At 46.4% G+C, this 17,824-nt stretch overlaps 1 protein-coding gene across 5 annotated transcripts in view; it reads right to left on the bottom strand.

The window, feature by feature from the left end:
- The window catches only part of ADD3 (adducin 3), a 99,930-nt gene that overhangs the window by 80,577 nt on the left and 1,529 nt on the right, over nucleotides 1-17,824 (bottom strand). For 2 of the 5 annotated variants that reach the window (XM_050712013.1, XM_050712010.1), the window contains exon 1: nucleotides 16,795-16,891. The exons of 1 other annotated variant lie outside the window; for it this stretch is intronic. The gene's annotated coding sequence lies outside the window, so the exon portion shown is untranslated. Of the gene's footprint in view, nucleotides 1-16,794; nucleotides 17,071-17,824 lie in introns of those variants that run through there. 2 more of the 5 variants (XM_035547910.2, XM_035547907.2) reach the window with 2 other exon arrangements.

Below are 17,824 nucleotides of genomic sequence, written 5' to 3' on the forward strand. Positions count from 1 at the left end.
ACATTTCTACCACAAAAACAATTCACATGTACCCTTATCTACAAGAAGTTGAACATGCTGCTTAGGAAACACTGCTGTAAGAAAACTTTTCAGGAGAGAGCTAAGCCTAGTCTGAGTTTCTTTACTACAAACAATGCTAACCTAGGACTGCCCCAACTCAAGTGTTTATTTTCAAAGTACACAAACTGTTATTATAACTCTACTCACATTTGTGGAGACACTTAAGATACTTCAATCAAATATGTTTAGTGTTTTGAGTTAGAAAAGAAATTCAACTAATACATACCCAAGTTTTAGATCACTAATGACATGTTTAACATCTCTAAACCAATCTATGGAGCTCTTGGCCAGATAACTCAATTTGAGTTAGCTCGAATATATACATTGTATGACAAAAATCAGTGTGCTCCATCATTGTTGAGAACGCAAAGTTTAATTCTGGTAAGAACCCAATCAATCAACAAAACTAATAGGAATAATAAGTAAGTTCTAAACTGAAAATGAGTAACGTCTAAAGAAGAACTTGGTTCTTCATGCATGCCGATTTATAAAATGCTACCAACTTAGCTCAGAAAGTTTTATTCAAACTCATTATTTTCAAAACAGGTTAGAAACAGCACAGAAAGCTTGACTGTATCATTGCCATCTAAAATCCAAGGACTTGCACCATATTTGACATCCAGATACTGAAGTACTTACGAACAGCACTCTTAATAAGTGCACTCCTGAACTGGATCAGGCAAGTTCATATTCACATGAGTATTGAATCCAATGTTTAAGAAAAATTCTCTCTGTATATAGTCATTTTATTCTCACTCTACATTCATGTTCATATTCATGCAAAATTAAATTAGTAAAACCCCAAGTGGTTCACGGTTATAAAGGTTATTGTCTTGATGATGTATTTATCATAGGAATTAAAGCACTTGAAGTGAGGTTAGTTAACCACCAGTGACATCACTTAAATCAACAACTGAAAACAATCCCTGTCGCCAAATTACCTTCAGGTTGAACCTTTGAAAAAAAATAACTTGGCTCTTTCACAAGACATTGCCACTTATGAACACCTGTATTTATCATTAAAGTAAGTATTTGATTAACCTAGATTATTTTCCAAGCAGGGTATTAAAAAAGTCACATGAAACTATAAAAACGCTGAAGAACAAAATCAAGGCAGGGAAAAGCCCAATTTTCACCTAAAAAACACAATGTAAGATGAGACAATTGGCATTTCAATGTGAAAACCCTCTCACAGCCAGGCAGTTTGGAACCACCAGGTACGTCACCGTGCTTGCCTCTGGAGGCAGCAAGACCTGGCAGCATCAGTCCTCCACAACTATTTAAAACGTGCCACCCAACCTCTAACGAAAACTTTAAACATCCATTGCATCTGAATTGAGCATTTTCAACAGGATTTTAGAAAGAAAAGATAGTTGTATAAATACCGTCCTTAGAGGCGGAATCAGATTAATTTAATGTGTGATTAGAACTAAGGGCTTGTTCAGAGAGGAAGCGTTGGCTGGGATGGATAAAGAAGGCAATCAGAGCACAGAGATGAGCAAATCATTTGTTTCTGCTCCCTGAGGAAGCGATGAATTCATCTGGAGAGCGTGCCAGCTCTCCCGAACTCAGCAATGTGCCTACTCTCGTTTTCCTGGGGCGGCTGGGAAGGAGGGTGCAGGTAGGCAGCTCTGAAGACTACTTCCAACAAGCTTCAATGCTACATCCTCAGTGAAAAAGAAGAGCCCACCAAAGTGCGGGAGCTTAAACTGTTTGTAATAAAAGCCTTGCTAAAACAAAAGGACACGAAAGAAAAACCTAATTGGGAATATTTGTACCTAATACTGAAGTTGACCTACAGATGGGGTGAGGGGGAGCAGGAGAAACAAATGAGGATGTGTGTGTTTGTTTATTTTCTTAAGAGGGAATGCAAACAAACTGAACTGCTTAAAAACCTGAAGCCTCCAGGTGGATTCTGACCACACTGAAGTCAACAGCAAAACTCGCTTTCATTTACTGGATGCCAACTGTTTCACACTATGGCCTGTCTGCAGAAAGGAGGAACGCCAGCAGCTGTCAGTCACTGGGGGCTTCAAATATCCTAAAAGGAGAAGAATAACACCGCAGCACTTACACAGTTTATATCAAAAAATTTAAAAAAAATCTCACAGCCCAAGACTTTCCATGGGCTAAGCCAATATGCAGATGGGGCAGTCAAATATTACAGCAGTCTGAATGATGAGCTGAGAACTAAACAGAGACTTGTTATCGATTTGTCATCTGTGCAGAGCTGGGAGGACCCAGGGATCTGGACCCCACTGCACAAAGAACATGTGTGCAGGCATGGCAGTGTAATGGCTGTATTCACACTTCCCTAACCGGGCACCCTAATTAGCCAGCTAAGTCTGAACTGGGTTTGCCTTGTTGTAAGGCTTTCACCAACAATAGAGTTCTCCAGAAAGCAATTCGAGGCAGGGATGTGATTAAGCAGAAAGCCCGGGCTGGATGAGCTGGGCGGCTGAATGGCTCCTGCCTTCCGTCTGCCTCAGGGACCGAGACAGAGAAATTCTGTGGCTCCAGAGCCAGCTGTGGAACCGTGCCCAGTGCAAACCCCACAAGCATCACGAGATGCTACAACAAAATCCTTCAACACACACATGAAAAAAATTCTACTGTTGTGCTTTTATACCCCTCAATCCATCAAATATGCCAAAGACAGCACTCAAATTAATTAGAAAGCTGTGCAACTGCACACTTCAGTCAAGTCTGCACTAGCTCAGTTTACCACAAAGAACAAACAAATAAAAGATCAGATCCTCATGTGCTAAATACGAACTCAGACCACTCAGGAGACTGAATTTCACACAATTTCAAGTTAACTGAATAACGTGAGGATGTCCACTGGAACGTTTACTCTTGCACTGAGTTACACAACCTTGTAACCCTCGCAACCCACAGCCTCCTGTAAATAACTATGTTTTTCCAACACATCAATGCTCACCTCGCTTCTGGTCATAAGTGGACATTGCAATGTTCTCTAGGCAGGCAGACAGACCCTACTTTTCAAAATGCTTTAGTAATTTAGGCACTTCAGGGCAAACTTTTTTTTTCCTCTCTTATGTAACACCCATTGCTACAGTCCACAGAAATGTTTCCAAAAGTTTCTCCTCAGGGCTATATACAGTTTTACCCCTTTCATCAGCTTTCTTTTTCATCAAAAAGATTTTTTGTGTGCGCCATACGCATATATAGCACACAAAAAAAAAGACTAAAAATGTTGCATTTGCTATATTTGACTATAATGCACTGTAGTCGCGTGCTGAAAGTGCTGATCTCAAATCACACACAGCTTTTTGCTACATGAAGAATCCAGTTTTCACCTTCCAAAGCACTATACGATTAGCCATAGCAAGGGCTTTCACCTTACCTGAGAGCTGTTTCTAACATGGACAGTATAAAAATAAGAGCGGAAAAAGAGTTATATAGTTGAACCTTAATATGAGAAAGAGCATTAGGAAAGGCTGCTCTGGATTTCTAGGATTAAAGAAATTAATAAGGCATTTTGACCAGCACATGCAGAAATAGACAGTGAAAAGAAACATTTCTGGGTATGAGGTATGACTCAAAGTTGTACCTGATTGTATACCAACATGCAAAGACACAACAGTTATTAAGAACAAAAATGGGGAGAAAATACCACCAAAGCATTTAAAAAGAATCAGATTAAGAGGACGTTAAAGATACCTACAGCTTTGACTTCAGCAGCTTTACTAGGGTTATACATTAGTTTGTAAGTGTTAATGCCAAAATTTCAATTTTTTCCCTCCTCTCTGAATAGTATCTGCAAAACCACAGCACCACACGCTCTTTGCCCTGAAAGATCAAGTGTTCTGGCACAGCAGAGACGAGACAAGGGACTCGGCATCACTCCTCTTCTGCAGCGGTTCAGCATCAGAATGAGAGAGCCAGCAGCATGCTCTGGCTTCTTGATTCACCCGAGAGGCACAGTCATTTTCCAAAGGCTTAGCAAAGAAAGCCGTTTGCATCCTGAAGTATGCTGTGATGATTCTACCCTTACAATTAAGGTCACCTTATAACAGAAGTAGGAGTGAAAGCCAACAGCAGCAGCCAGCTGTGGCATGCCAGAGAGCGGCGAGGAGCACCAGGTACTCGCCGCTCTGAGCAGCACCGCTCCTTGGCAGGCATGAGCCCAGTGCTTGGCACAAGGCTGCAGGAACCTCAGGCACAACCAGACCTGTATCAGGCTGGCTTCAGTTACACCCTCTGGTGACTCTGGATGTCTCCTGCTGAATTTACTGCTCTAATCAAAGAGACTTCCTGAATAAGCCAGAATTCAGGGGAAGTGCATAAAGATAGGACACAGTGATTAACAGTATTGCCCGAATTGCCTGCTATTGGGCTTTCAACTACTTCAGACACCCAAGCTGCTTCAGTTTTAAACTCTGCTTAAAGCAAAATGAGCAAACGCCAACAAAAAAAATAATGGAAAAACCAGCATCAGCCAAACCCAGCATTGTTTGTTTCAATTATATAGAATCATTATGTCCAGTTCTTGGATCCTCTTTATTATACCCTCATTTCCCGACTGAAGAAGCCTCTGTAGCAGAAAACCCTGAGGAGCCATAATTTAACAAAGACAGTATCCAAATTTGATACAAAGATTGCATGAATGAAGCCAGTAATCTGGGTATGGTTAGAGGGATTTTTTTTGTTGTCTTTTTAAATTTCCAGTGGACAAAATAAAAAACTACATTTGATAATAAATCATCTTTTTTACAAGTTAGCTTAATACCCTTCCTCTTGGTACAAGAATGTAATGCTATTCTCCTTGCCAAGAAACAACAAAAAAAGCATAGAAGACCCACACTGAACAAGAAATGAAACAAACATCAGACGCACGTGGTATTTTCAAAAATGTTTTTTTTTTTTTCTCCTGCACATCAGCTCTCCCGTTAACTGAGCCCCTTTACAAGGGGCAGTGCTGGAGGCCAGCCTTCAGCAAGCCCCCCGAAACAGAGCAGGGAGAGATGTGGCAGGGCAGTGCTGGGGGACCCAACTGGCACCCCAGGGCATGAGGCCTACGCATGAGGCCCACGCAGGAGCAATGGCCGACAGGGCAGCCCTGAGGAGAAGGGACAAGAACCCGAACCTGAGGGAGGGCAGTGCCTGCACCCAGCCCAACAAGAGCAAGAGGCAGCGGCACCACACGCGGCCTTCACATGCTTAAAAGGCCCAGCATGACCAGCTCCCTCTAAGCGTTTTGGCTAATCACGTCGAAAATTCGGGAGCGTTCAGCCTCCCTCTTTTGATTCATCTAACGCTGAAACCAGGTCGTCCAACACGCTGACACAGCCAGGGCTGTTATTTTTAAACACAGCCATAGTCTATTTAGCTAAAGCATCTTTACTCTGACTGAGCCAGTATTACTTTGATAAGACTCCTTAAGTATCTACACTGAAGCTGGCACATCACATCAAACAAAAAGAAAAAGCACAAAAAGTTCTGGAGATAATGCTTCATTGCAGTTGAGGGTGGGGGGACAAACAACAACAACAACAAACACAGAAAAAATATAAAAACAAAAGGAAAAAGTGAGGAACACACCAGGATAAAAGCCATGAACTGCTATCTACAGGACAGCTACGCACGCTGTGAGTGCGTATCATTCACCACCTGCAGAGAATAACTGGAAACATTTCAGTCAACTTCAACAGCAAACAGCTTTCTGCTGTTGTGAAGTCTGCATTAAATCTGTTAAAACAATTTTTGTGCCAAGTTTGTTAGTAGCAACACTAGGTTTTCTTACACATCATTTAACTGATGAAAACCTGGATGGAAGGAAAAGTCAGATAACACTGTTCAAAGGATGAAAAGAGACCACAAGTTTTAGTTACAGGACGCTCTGGGAGGCAGGCTGAGCTATGCTAAGCCAACCTATTTGTACACATTTTCCTCAATGCAATTGTCACTTCTTCACATATAAAGTTGTCTTGCAGCCGTATGCATAAGTTCATTGCTAGAACCAAGAAGAGCCCCACTCTTTCTCACCAAAAAAAATCACTTTGGTCTATAAGTTGCAGAATGCTAACGTATGAGAACAATACACCCTGTTCTACCTGATGAAATAAAGTTTTACCATGGCAATATTTTGCCTCAGTTTCTTGTACATAACCATGAAACAGAGCTAAAAAAATAGCAATGTTACACACCGCTCAATAGTGTAAAATAAAAAGGTTTTCATGAGAAAAATTAGTTATGATGCTTTGCATTGTACAGGAACGCTGCAGACTGAAGACAAGGGGATGGTGCCACAGAAAGCAACCCCAATGCCCCATCCCAAGCACCCAGACCAGGACCATCACCCACCGACAGCCCCATGGAGCTGGGACATGGCTGGACGATGCTTGAGCCCAGGAGTGGCTGCATCCAGTGCGCAGCTGTGCCAGGCCACAGCTCTGTGTGCGCAAACTGCGCTGAGGCCCCTGCTGCTATAGGACATCATGGCACAATGCCACCCGCTGCTGTAATGTGCTCGGTCTGCCTGGCTGCCAGCATCCCATGTCCCATGTGTCTGACACCCCAGCAGCGCTCCAGCTCCACGTCAGGACACACTAATGCTTGCAGATGAAGGGAGCCAGTTGGTTATTTTACTCCAGCAGCAAACTGACTTCAAGGACTTAACGCAAAATGAGAAAAACCCGAATAGCAGAGGCACCTTCCACTGTCCTGCCTGCACACACGCTCCATACCTCCACCTCCTGCAATCAGTAAGAGTTTGGTGAGCCAAATGCACAGATACGTCTGCATGTTATGGTCTAAGGATAATAAAATACGGAGGCACACTTCAATGCTTATTCCTAAAGCTTCATCAGCTTTTTCACTCCTCCTCTGCATTCTGTGCACCAGTTACATCCGCAAGTCCCACTTTCAGCTTGGTTATCCCCATTTTTCTTCCTCCCCCTCCCTACATGACACTTTCATTCTTCAAATCCAGCATCTAGGACAGGAAACTCTCCAAACTATCAGATAACAGGAGCAGCTTTTCAAAACTTGGAAGGTTTGACACATATCTGAGCCTCTTAAAAATTGCCAAAATAAACAATGGACAAGGAGGTTTTAATTAAAATAATTTTGAAGTCTATGTAGTTTCTCCAAAATGTTGCCTTCACCCCAAAGAGCCTCCCCTCAAATAAGACCTTTTCCCAAAGATTTTGGGAGTACTGGCAGGGCAGGGGGAACCTAATGACCTGGAGCTGCCAGCTCGTATCTCAAAGCCTAGAGAAACTGCCTCTTCTTTCTGACTTGCCTAAAAACAAGTCTCCTTACAAAAGGCTTAGCTTGCAGACAACGTCCACATATGTATTTGCATGGACTGAATAAGCTAGCATTGCCCCCTTCACAGGATTTTGGGACCGCAGCCCCAAGCTCAGTACAGACAGGTTCCCCTGTCCTTGGCACGTTCCCACCGTTGAGACCTTGCACCTGCTCCAGTGCTCGTGCGGCTCCTCCTGGAGCCAATTCAACTTATTAAAAAGAATTAATGCAGAAAGTGAAAGGAGAGGAGGTGTTCTGCTGTATTTTCACAGTGGACTACTTAAGTTTAGTGAGCACCAGCACTTGTAACAAAAGCGTTTGGGACAGGATCCAACTATACATGGCTTTCTTGTATTTCTTTAAATTGGTTTTGGAGAGCGAGAGAGAGAGAATAACCAAAAAAAGTTTAGAAGGAAGGTGAAATAACCTTGGAGGGAGGACATTGCATTATGCCATGTGAACCAGAATGGTTTCCCCAGCACAAATATATGCCAGCACACATTCTTCAAGTTAACTAATAAACTGAAGAGCCATAAAATAGAATTACTTGCACTACACATTTACACACTATAGCTGGTAATTCTGCAGCTTTAATTCCATCTTTGAACTATCAGTTATATTGACAAATAACAGCGGCAGCAGTGCATTATTACAAAAAGGAGTAAACAAATGACCTCTATCTAACTTTATTAAGGTAATAAAAGGCAGATTTTTTTTTTTTTAAGTTTTCTTCAAAGAGAGTTTTATAGCTAACCACCAGCAGGGTGTGGACTGAAGCTAAAAACTTTGAAATAGGTCCCTGTGAAATCTGAAACCAAAATACAGCAAAGGTCACCCTTCTGCGAAGAACCGTCTGGTCTGCATGCATGCTATAAGCAAAGCTCTGTTAGCTCAGCCGCGGTAATAACCTCACTCGACTCGCCCCCTGGGAACAGCAGCAACATCAGGTTTCTACTACAAAGATGAATTTCCTACATACAATACCCGTTACTATACATTTGCAGCATGTTTGATAGCAGCCAGACTCTCCTGTTACATGGCATACCTCAAGCTATTTTTTTCTTGTCAAAGGCTAGCCCAGGTTATAAATATGACTCTGTGAGTCCAACTCCCACCTTTAGGTAATTCATTTTAGTCAACGTTTCACAGACAGTAGAGAGTCTTATGCAAAGTATTAGCCAACGTTAAGAGCAAAGGAGGCAATGCATTTGATTTTTTTTTTTTTTTTAAACCCAAAGGAGACTATTTGAACCCTTTTCAGCAAGGAAACATGGTGATTTTTTCCATCAGAGACAGGATCTAACCCAAGTATGGGGACAATCACACCACTGTGCTGTGGTCTGCCTTGTTGGGCTGGCCCTGAGATGGCTGGGTGATCTTGGGCTGCTGCTGGCTTCGCCTACGGAGCCGGAGCAGCCTCGACCAGGCACTCCTACCTCCGAGCACCAAGCTCTCCCTTCCCTTGGCTCGAGTTGCATCCTAGGTGCTTGCCAACTGAGGGAAGATTTGGCAATCTTTGCAGCTCAGCAAGGATTTCACAAAGGGTATGACCGCCCTTGCTGGAGGACACTTCTCTGGCAGCATTGCACGCCCGCCAGTGGCCATGCTGGGTCCATCGCAGGGGACAGTGCCTTGACCCAGGCAGTTGGAAACCTTCAGGCTTAAGATATTTTGAAGGGAAAAGGTTCCCACCTGGCAGTAAATTAAGTCATTACATTTGATTAGAAGCACTGACACGCAGTGACAGCCTCATGTTAGGAACAACTAGAAAGAACATTTTCTGCTGATCTGACAGCAAAAATTGCCATTTGGAACGAAGCAGTGGTTGAGAAGAACTAAGCAGTCCTTCTGATCTAGCCCTTATTGAGCTGTCATCTTAGGGCGTGTAAAATCACAGGCACTGCTGTTTAAAAACATCTAAGCTTGAGCAAACAAACACACTGGAAGCATAACATACATCCAAACCCACATCTGAAGAGGAAGCAGCGTTTCAGTTTCCCCCCAGAGCTTGGCTCACAGGAAAGCATCTGATACAAAGAGGGAACCCGCGCTGCCCCTCCGCTGCCTCCGGGCAAATTATCCAGGTACCTCTAAGTACCACCTCCCAGTGTTTTACAGCCTAAACGTTTTATATACTTAAACTGGATTGTCTTGAGTTCTCATGTTTTAATCAGGAAGCTCCCTGGACCCATTTCAAGGCACATACTTTTTTTTTTCTTTATAAACTAACCTGGTTTTGAGCACAGACTCCCTCATGTTAGTGCTTTACAGATGTATTCAATCTCTTAGCACACTGCAAAATTATTTAAACAAAGTTTGAAATAGAGAAGAAAAGGAGGGGGAGAACCTGACTGCCAGACCACTAGGACTGTTTTTTTGTGTGTTTTTTTTAATTATGGATTTTTAAATCCCACAAGTTTCAAAGTATTTGCAAAATCCTCTATTTCTTTTCTTTCCCTTCCTGCCCCCCCCCCAATACTGGTACTATACCCATGATTTTGATTAGCTTGATAACGAACAAGCCAACTCCATGAAACGGGCTTTGCTGGTTACAGGCTTATTTTGCTTTAGAAATCATTGCACTGCCCATTATTAAAGCACATCTCACAACTTCCTTTTTCTCCCTCAGCTGCTCAGGATTAAGTCTTTGCAATGAAAATATTTATGAAAATTTTACTGAAAGATCTACTTTGGACACTTCGTCTTAGGAGACGGAGCGCTCTGTTCCAAATCATGCACACGAGAGGTGTCTGCCAAGCGCTCCAGCTGTGTCCCTCCAGTCCTTAAGCCATTTAACACAGAACACGCACGTGTCCTTTGCATGCCAAGTCAGCTATGCGTCAAAGACAAATAGCTCTGAATACTCAACTTATAACAATCGGCACGCCAACAAGAAACCTAATTTGTATTCAGTATTATGTACATTGAAGGGAATGGGAGGAAAAAAACAACGCATGTATATATATTCTTTCATAACCTTGAGAATTTTAGGAATAAGTAAAATACACAGCCTTTGGCATGAAAATATACAGTTTGCCCTAGGAGACAACAGCTCCCATTTACTAAATGAGTTGGAGATCATGAACATCTCTGCTTTCTGCCTTCTAGCCTGACAGCTGGGCCAGAAAAAAACTTAATTGTTTTGAATCTCTAGAAGAGTCTTGCCTTTGCATATACTTTTAGACAAGCATGCATTTAAAGCAAGCTGCCATTCAAAGCCAAAAATTCCACAGATTAACTGTGAACATTACAAAGACTTAAGACTTCTCAACTTGGCATTTAGTACAATACTTCATATGCAATCAAGATCTGAAACATGATGATGGGCTTGCGGGCACTGCCACAATTTAATCACGATAACAGAAATATTTCACTAGGTATTCATTTATTATGGCAGTTATATTATATCACAAGGGCTAATGTTGAATTCAGTTAACACGGGAGTGCCAGCTGTTAATTTGATATAGAAAACAGCTTCTTGCACTCTAAGTTTCACAACCACCATAAAAATTGCAGATAACGCAGCTGAAAGCAACCGTATGAGGATACGTGATCTTTCCCTCCACAGAGTACTACATCATGAAATCTCAAAATAAAGTTTGAATGTTCTAACAATTAACTTTTTTTTGTCTGGTTTTGAGGTTTTAGGATGCACAGCAAATACAGTAGGTTGTCTGGTATGTAGCAAAGATTGGTGTATTAAAGGCACGCCAGAATAACTAACTGGCTTAGATCACATTTTACTCCTGTTTTAGCATTACCCAGGGGCCTGGAAAAATGACTGTGCAATCCACAAGCACTCCTGCAAACAACTGTGTATTTGTGTCAGGAAAATACACAGGCTCTTTGCCACGCCACCACTTGTGTGTCACTGTGCTCGGTTCTCGACAGAGCTAGACGCGTTGTCTAGTATCTTTCACTCTTTCCACCTCCAAAGCTTGTTTTCAGTTTTCCCTAATTTTTCATATTTTAGGCTTAAGGTTGCCTCTGCTAAGTGTCTGCTAGATCTGAAGCATCTGAGCCAAAACACTTCAACTCTTCCTGACACAAGGGCTCATAAGTATGCTTTCCAATGCTATAGTTTAATTTTCATGTTTAAATCCAGGATATTTTCTTTGGAAAGCACTACTTCGCTTTCAAATACTTGACTTTGTGGCCTTACTGATGTTCTTTCTAAGTACAGAGCTTTTTGTACATGTATCTATAAAGACTGAAATGGGGGTGAGACCATTGCTGATTCTTGAGCTGGACACAGTCAGAAGGGCTGAGACGTCACTGTGTGGTCTGAAAAGCAGCCTGCAATGTCTTCACCCAACCTGTGTTTTGAAAAAGACCAGGCTGGCCAACAAACTTCGCCCAAAGACCTGAACTCTCCCTCCTGAGGTCATCCTTTGCTCAGGGGCTGTTGGTGAAGGGGACCTGGAATTGGCGAAAGCCCCCCCAACACACACACCTTCATACGGGTTGCTGAGGAAGTGCTGGGATGCTGAGTTATATGAAACAATGTGCTTTAATACCAGCAATCTCTCTGAACACAGCAACTTGAAAGTTCCATTGATCTAAAATGATTTGAGTCACACAGACGAGGTCAGTACCAAATGGATTCCACAGGCTTCAGACAAGACCTCTAGAACTGTTACGAAAGCCTTCCTTCACCAAAAGCCAGCCTATGCTTGGAGGGAAAGAAACAAAAGGTTTAAGATATATTTTACCTTTCTCGTTTTCTCTACAGTAAAGCAAGCTTTAGGCAATAAGCAAGGCTTTCTATTTTGCACCCAGCAGGACACGCACAGGAGGGCTTTGCTGGGTGGCACGCACCTTGCTGCCGGATCTGACATTGGCTGTGCATCTGCAAACACAAGAAGATGCAGATCCAACTGGTCTCTGAAGAACGTCACGTGTAGTGCAACAGGTACGAATGAAATGCATAGCAATGCTTGTTTTCCAGAAAAATAGAAAACGTAACGTTTTCCCGGGCAACCTGCTCCAGGTAGCCTTGCTTGAGCAGATGACCTCCAGAGGTCCCTCCCAACCTAAACCATTCTATGATTCTGTGATAACTCACTTAAATGTAGGCAACAACAACAAAAATCTTAAGACAAATTATTGTGGGCATAGCTGAAGATAGCAAGCACAAGTTCACACAGTGATTCAACAGAATCCTCTCACTTGGGCCAACGGAGTCCAGCTCATGGCTGAAGTGCCAGCCACCTCCACCAGCAGCACCACGCTGAGGACTCATTCAAGGCAGCACAGCGGCTGTAAGAGAAGCAATAAAAGCTGCAACGGGACAGGAATTTAACTCCATGGTACTCAAGATCGCCACGTCCTTCAGCTGGAGAAGTAGCTTCAGGAGGTGCTGGCTGCGCGGGGGCACAGGGATTTTCCCAGCTGTTAGCCATCGGGTCAAGCAAATGCCGAGGGAAGAGCTGCACAGGCCAAGCGGGGCACAGCTCCCACGCTGGTTAGCACATTTACTAAACCCCACAGCTCCCTGCCGCTTTGAAGTCACCAGGATTTTAACACATTAAACAACACAAGGCAAGGAAAGAGTTTCTTCCCAGCCAAGACCAGAGCAGTTTAAGAGACTGAAACACTGAATGAGGCTATTATACTATTTCCTTAATTAGCACTTTGTGCCAGCTGATTGCATCCTTGTTAAGAAGAGTTTACATTATTACCCTTTGAATGACTTTGAATATAATTATGAATCTTATACGCTCCCAGAGTCCTGACTAAATAATTACCTATGTCACATCAGCTAAACCGTGAAGATGCAGGCTATAAGAAAATAAGATTCATCAGAAGGAGCCTTCTTTCAGAAACTTTTCAATGAATCCTAAGAAAACCTCAACTTTTTAGTAGAAGCTATTTTCCATTTTACTGACTATAGAAGGAAAACAAAACCTCCACTATAGCCTGGATTAAAAGCAAGCTATAATTGAAGACACTTTCATATCTGACCAAATTTATTAATGCAATTAAAAATTGGTTTGTCTTAACTAATAATCCAGACCAAGAGCTATCCACAAAACCACCACGTACTTGCCAGGACATCCTTAAAAGAAACACCTCAAATTCTCACTTGCGACATACAATGAGTTGTTACCTCGCACAGGGAAAAGAAAGAGAAGTGCTTCCCCACATGCCAGTTGTCTCAAAGTTAATGTAGGAACTAGACCTGTTCGCCACATAATTTAACATTACCACAATGAATAAGTTACGGCTTGCTCTCTAAGGGTCAAGTAGCTTTTATTCATCTTCATGCACCAAAAAATGCTACATAAAAGACACTGCCCTCCGAGAACCATATGATGCCACACCACCACCTCTTCTCCTAGCGCAGGCACCAGCATTCCAAAACATAGCTTGAGGAAAAGCCTGTGATGTAACAGGAAGCAATGCTATTAAACCCTATAGATCGCATTCTTCTGGGTCGATACCAAAACAATGACCCACCCGGTTTTTGAAACACCGGCACTACGAAATTGCAGAATTGATCTACAAGAGAAATAACAGCCAGAGGTTGCTATGGCCACTACAGTTGCAGGACATTTTAAAAAGAATTTTATTTTCCTCCTGTTTAGAAAAGCTAGCAAGGCCAACTTTATGCACCAGCTCAAGGTCACACACGGGCTCTTTTCCTAAATTATTATATCTTTTAAGCACTGTAATTGCAGTGCCATCAGCCGCAGAGCAGGCTGTTAGGGACGCTTGCTGCAGGTTTAACCGGCAGCAGTAATTTTCACGAGGCACCCCCGTGCTCACCAACACCTCCAGCACCAGACTGGGCAGGAACGAGCCCAGCAGGGCCAGGGGACCCATTCCAGTTCGCACCCACAGCACTTCCCAGCAGCACGGGGCAGGCAGAGGCACTGCAGTGTGCAGTCCTGCTCACGCCCAGCTGCTACAAGGAGCGCTGCAGCGGGTGGGGAACGCGCCACCTGCACCCTGCCCTGCAGGATGCACCTCAGCATCACCCCCAAATCATCATTTCCTTAAATAAAAACACCAGCTGCGCCGATCCTCAGGCAAGAGTAAAGGATAATGACCGATTTAACCAAGACACTATTAAACCCCCAGCCATCCTGGGGTGCAGCAGCACTCCATCTAATGGCCAACGGGTAAGGACGTGCCCGGTCATCGCCCCCATGTGCTAACCCCGACCACCAAGCACTCGGTCCCTCAAGAGCCCCTGCTTCGGGCTTCATGTTCTCCCACTGAAAACTAAGCAGGAGTTATAATTTGTTCTGAAAAACAACAAGAAATCTTCTAAAGCTGAGGATGTGGAGACTCGTAAAGCTAAAACCAGTATCTGCTATTAACGACCGCGCACACAAATTAAGGAGCTCACGCACTCCTTTCTCAAAGCAGCACCTGCCAGCCCTTTTAGCACCAGCCCAGGAACCGGCCACATTCCCAGACCCACACCTGCTCTCCTCACCAAGCCCTGGGCACCGCCGCAGCAGGCTGCAAGGACTCACCTGGGGTTTTTGGCCACGCCGCTGTAACGGCTGGGCGTGCAGAACACCTCCACCGAGAGCTCGCTGGCACGAGACGTGCCGGTGGCCCCGGGCACAAAGCGAGCCTTACCCAGCAAAGCCACTGCTGGGGCCACCATGCACGGCAGTGCCACTTCCCTCCACACCAACCGCCGCTGGTGGCAGCACGGCACCAGCCACCCGTGCCTGGGGCAGGAGGGATCCTGAAGTTTCCCCGGTCACACCGAAGCCCAGCAGCTGAGGTCACATTTAGCAGCTTCACTCCTCTGGTCCCAAAGCCGATTCAAGCAACAGCTTATCCAGCACAATAAGTAATTTGGCAATTCCATACCTTGATTCTTTTAGAACCCTTGGATGATTATTTTTTTGCTCATTCATTGCCACTAATTCTGTTTTAAAACTCAACTCCTCCTAGGAGTGCTGGCCAGATGAGGCTCAATCCTGTTCTTGTTTCCCTCTGCTCGCAATCGTATCACCACCCTCGAGATAGCCCAATACCCCTGGACAAAGGGCAAGCCGCTGGTGCAGGCTCAAGTGCAAGACAAGGATGCTCAGAAGACAGAGCCACAAGCGACCACCTCCAGGAGCAGCCGTGGTGCTGGCTGTTTTTCAAGTCAGTTCCTCGCTCCTTTCCCCACGCCACTGCAAGGCTTCATCGCTGAAATTTGGTAACGCAGACACTGCCTAGCTGCCAGACCACCCTCAAGTCCGGGATAAACATTGGTTTACACAATAAAAGCTCATTTAAAAATTCGAGGTGGATTAAACGCAAGAAGAAAATTGTCTTGGGGCTGCAAACAGAAGTGGGGAGCAAACTCCCCAAAGGAGTCCCCACTGCAACCTCGTTACCGAAGCTCACGGCACAAACCTTGAAATTTGTGGTGACTAACACACACACACACACACACACACACACAGACAGCGCCACACGACAGAACCAAAACACCAAACCCTCACCAAACGGGGGCTGCGTGGCCGGGGCTGCTCCCCGGGGAGACAGCGGGGGAGAAGTGGGGCCGGGAGGGACAGGTACTGGTGGCGTCGGGGCAGGTACTGGTGGCACTGGGAGGCGTGCCACTGGCAGCCCAGCAAGTCGGTGACGGGAACGCGTGGAAATTGAGTTCCTGGGCTCCCCGCACCACTACAAGCGGCAAAGGTGGAGCTGTACGCGTGTGAGCATTTCCAAAGCCCAGCTCTCAAGGAGCACGCGGATTTTCAGCGGTTTTCTCAGCCTCGTGCGGCCGGGCCCCGTGCTTACGGCCGGCCCTAATTGCAATCACCTCCCCGGCTTTATGGGGTCAGGGTCTCCAAACCCAGGCGCGCTGCTCCGCGCCCCGTCCTTTCCACAGCGGCACCGGAGCCAGCAGCCAAGGCGGCAGCACCGCAGCACCACCCGGGGCGCTGGGGGCTCCCAGGCGTGCGGAGACCCCACGGGAGGGGGGAAATAAAGGGGGAAAAGGGATGGGGGCGGCCACCCGCCGGGGGGGGGGTTTGGGGAAAAGCGAGGCAGCGAAACGCCGCGAACTCACCGCTGCGCTCCGGCAAGGCGGGGGGGGGGGGGGGGCGGGGGTGCGGCGGGTCCGGCACCGGGGTGCGGGTGTGCAAGGGGGGTGCAAAAGGGGTGCAAGGGGGGGGGGTCCTCGCCGTGCCCCCGGGCACGCAGCAGCAGCCGCCCCGCAGCCTTTGTGCGCCGCCGCGCGGCCCCGCCGGGCTGCACGCGCTGCTTGCACGCGCGCTTGCACGCGCACGGCGCCAACTACCCCCCCCCCCACACACACACACCCAAGGACACCCCCATTTGGGGGCTGCCCCCCCCCCCCCGACCCCACAGCGCATCCCCAGCACATCCCGCCCGCCCCGCACCGCCCTCGGCGCGGCCGGGAGGCGACATTTTGAGGCCCCCCCTCCCTCAGAGCCCCCCGTCCCCGACCCCCCCCCATAAGCACAACAGCGTTACCTCGGCGGCCCCGCTCCTCACTCCATCCCTTCCCTTCCCTTCCCTTCCCTTCCCTCCTCTCCTCGCCTCTCCGCCCCGCGGCGGGCACGGCCGGGGAGGGGCAGGGGGCAGGGCCGGGGAGGGGAGGGGAGGGGATGGGGGAGGGCCGGGGGGGGCGGCGCACGATGTGGCAGGAAGGGACACCTGGGCTCCTCCTCCTTCCCCGTGTGGAGCACTATCTGGCAGCGGCCGCCTCCCGGCTGAGTTTGGGGGGGGGTTGCGAGGGGCTGGGGCTGTGAGGAGGAGGAGGAGGAGGAGGAGGAGGAGGAGGAGGAGGAGGAGGAAGAAGAAGAAGAGGCCCCGCCCGTCTCCCTCCATTGTTGTTCCCGCCCGGAGCGGAGGGGAGGGACCCGGGCCCCCCCCGCTGTGCTGCAGTGTGTGCGCAACATGCAAATCTCTCTTTTTTTCTTCTTTTATTTATTTATTTTTTTTCAAAAGCCGGCCGCCGTGGAGGCTCCCGCGGCTGGGCTCTGCGGCTGCAGTCGCCCCTGTGCTGCTCTCTGCCCGGTGTTACTGGGGTTTGGGGTTTGGGGTTTGGGGTTTGCTGGCCCGCCTCTGACCAGCCCTTTGAACTCGCAGAAGCACGTATCAATGCGTGCAAAAACTGCTGGGTGATATGCACGCATGCAAAAATAATAATAATAATCCCATGCAAAAATAATAATAATTTTAAAAGTCTGTTATTATATTTGTACTTGTTTTTAAGATTCAAAAGTTGTGCAAAATGCGCTTGGAAGGCTTAAAAGTTCCCTTTGAGACCCAACAGCAGTGCTTACAGGTGTAAAGCCGCTCACACAACCAGCTTTGCGTCGTTTCAGGGACAAAACCTTGTAATTCTGCAACCTGCCGGCTTTGGAAGGGCTCCTTGGGGACGGCGACGGCAGGGACACGAGCGGGGCTGCAGCATGGGCAGGGCGAAGGCTGCGTGTGCCCAGGGCCTTCGGTGGGAGCCAGCAGGGAGGCTCCAGCCCCGCTGGCTGTGCCACCACGT

Source organism: Cygnus atratus, chromosome 7 (assembly GCF_013377495.2).
Source record: "Cygnus atratus isolate AKBS03 ecotype Queensland, Australia chromosome 7, CAtr_DNAZoo_HiC_assembly, whole genome shotgun sequence".
NCBI lineage: Eukaryota > Metazoa > Chordata > Aves > Anseriformes > Anatidae > Cygnus > Cygnus atratus.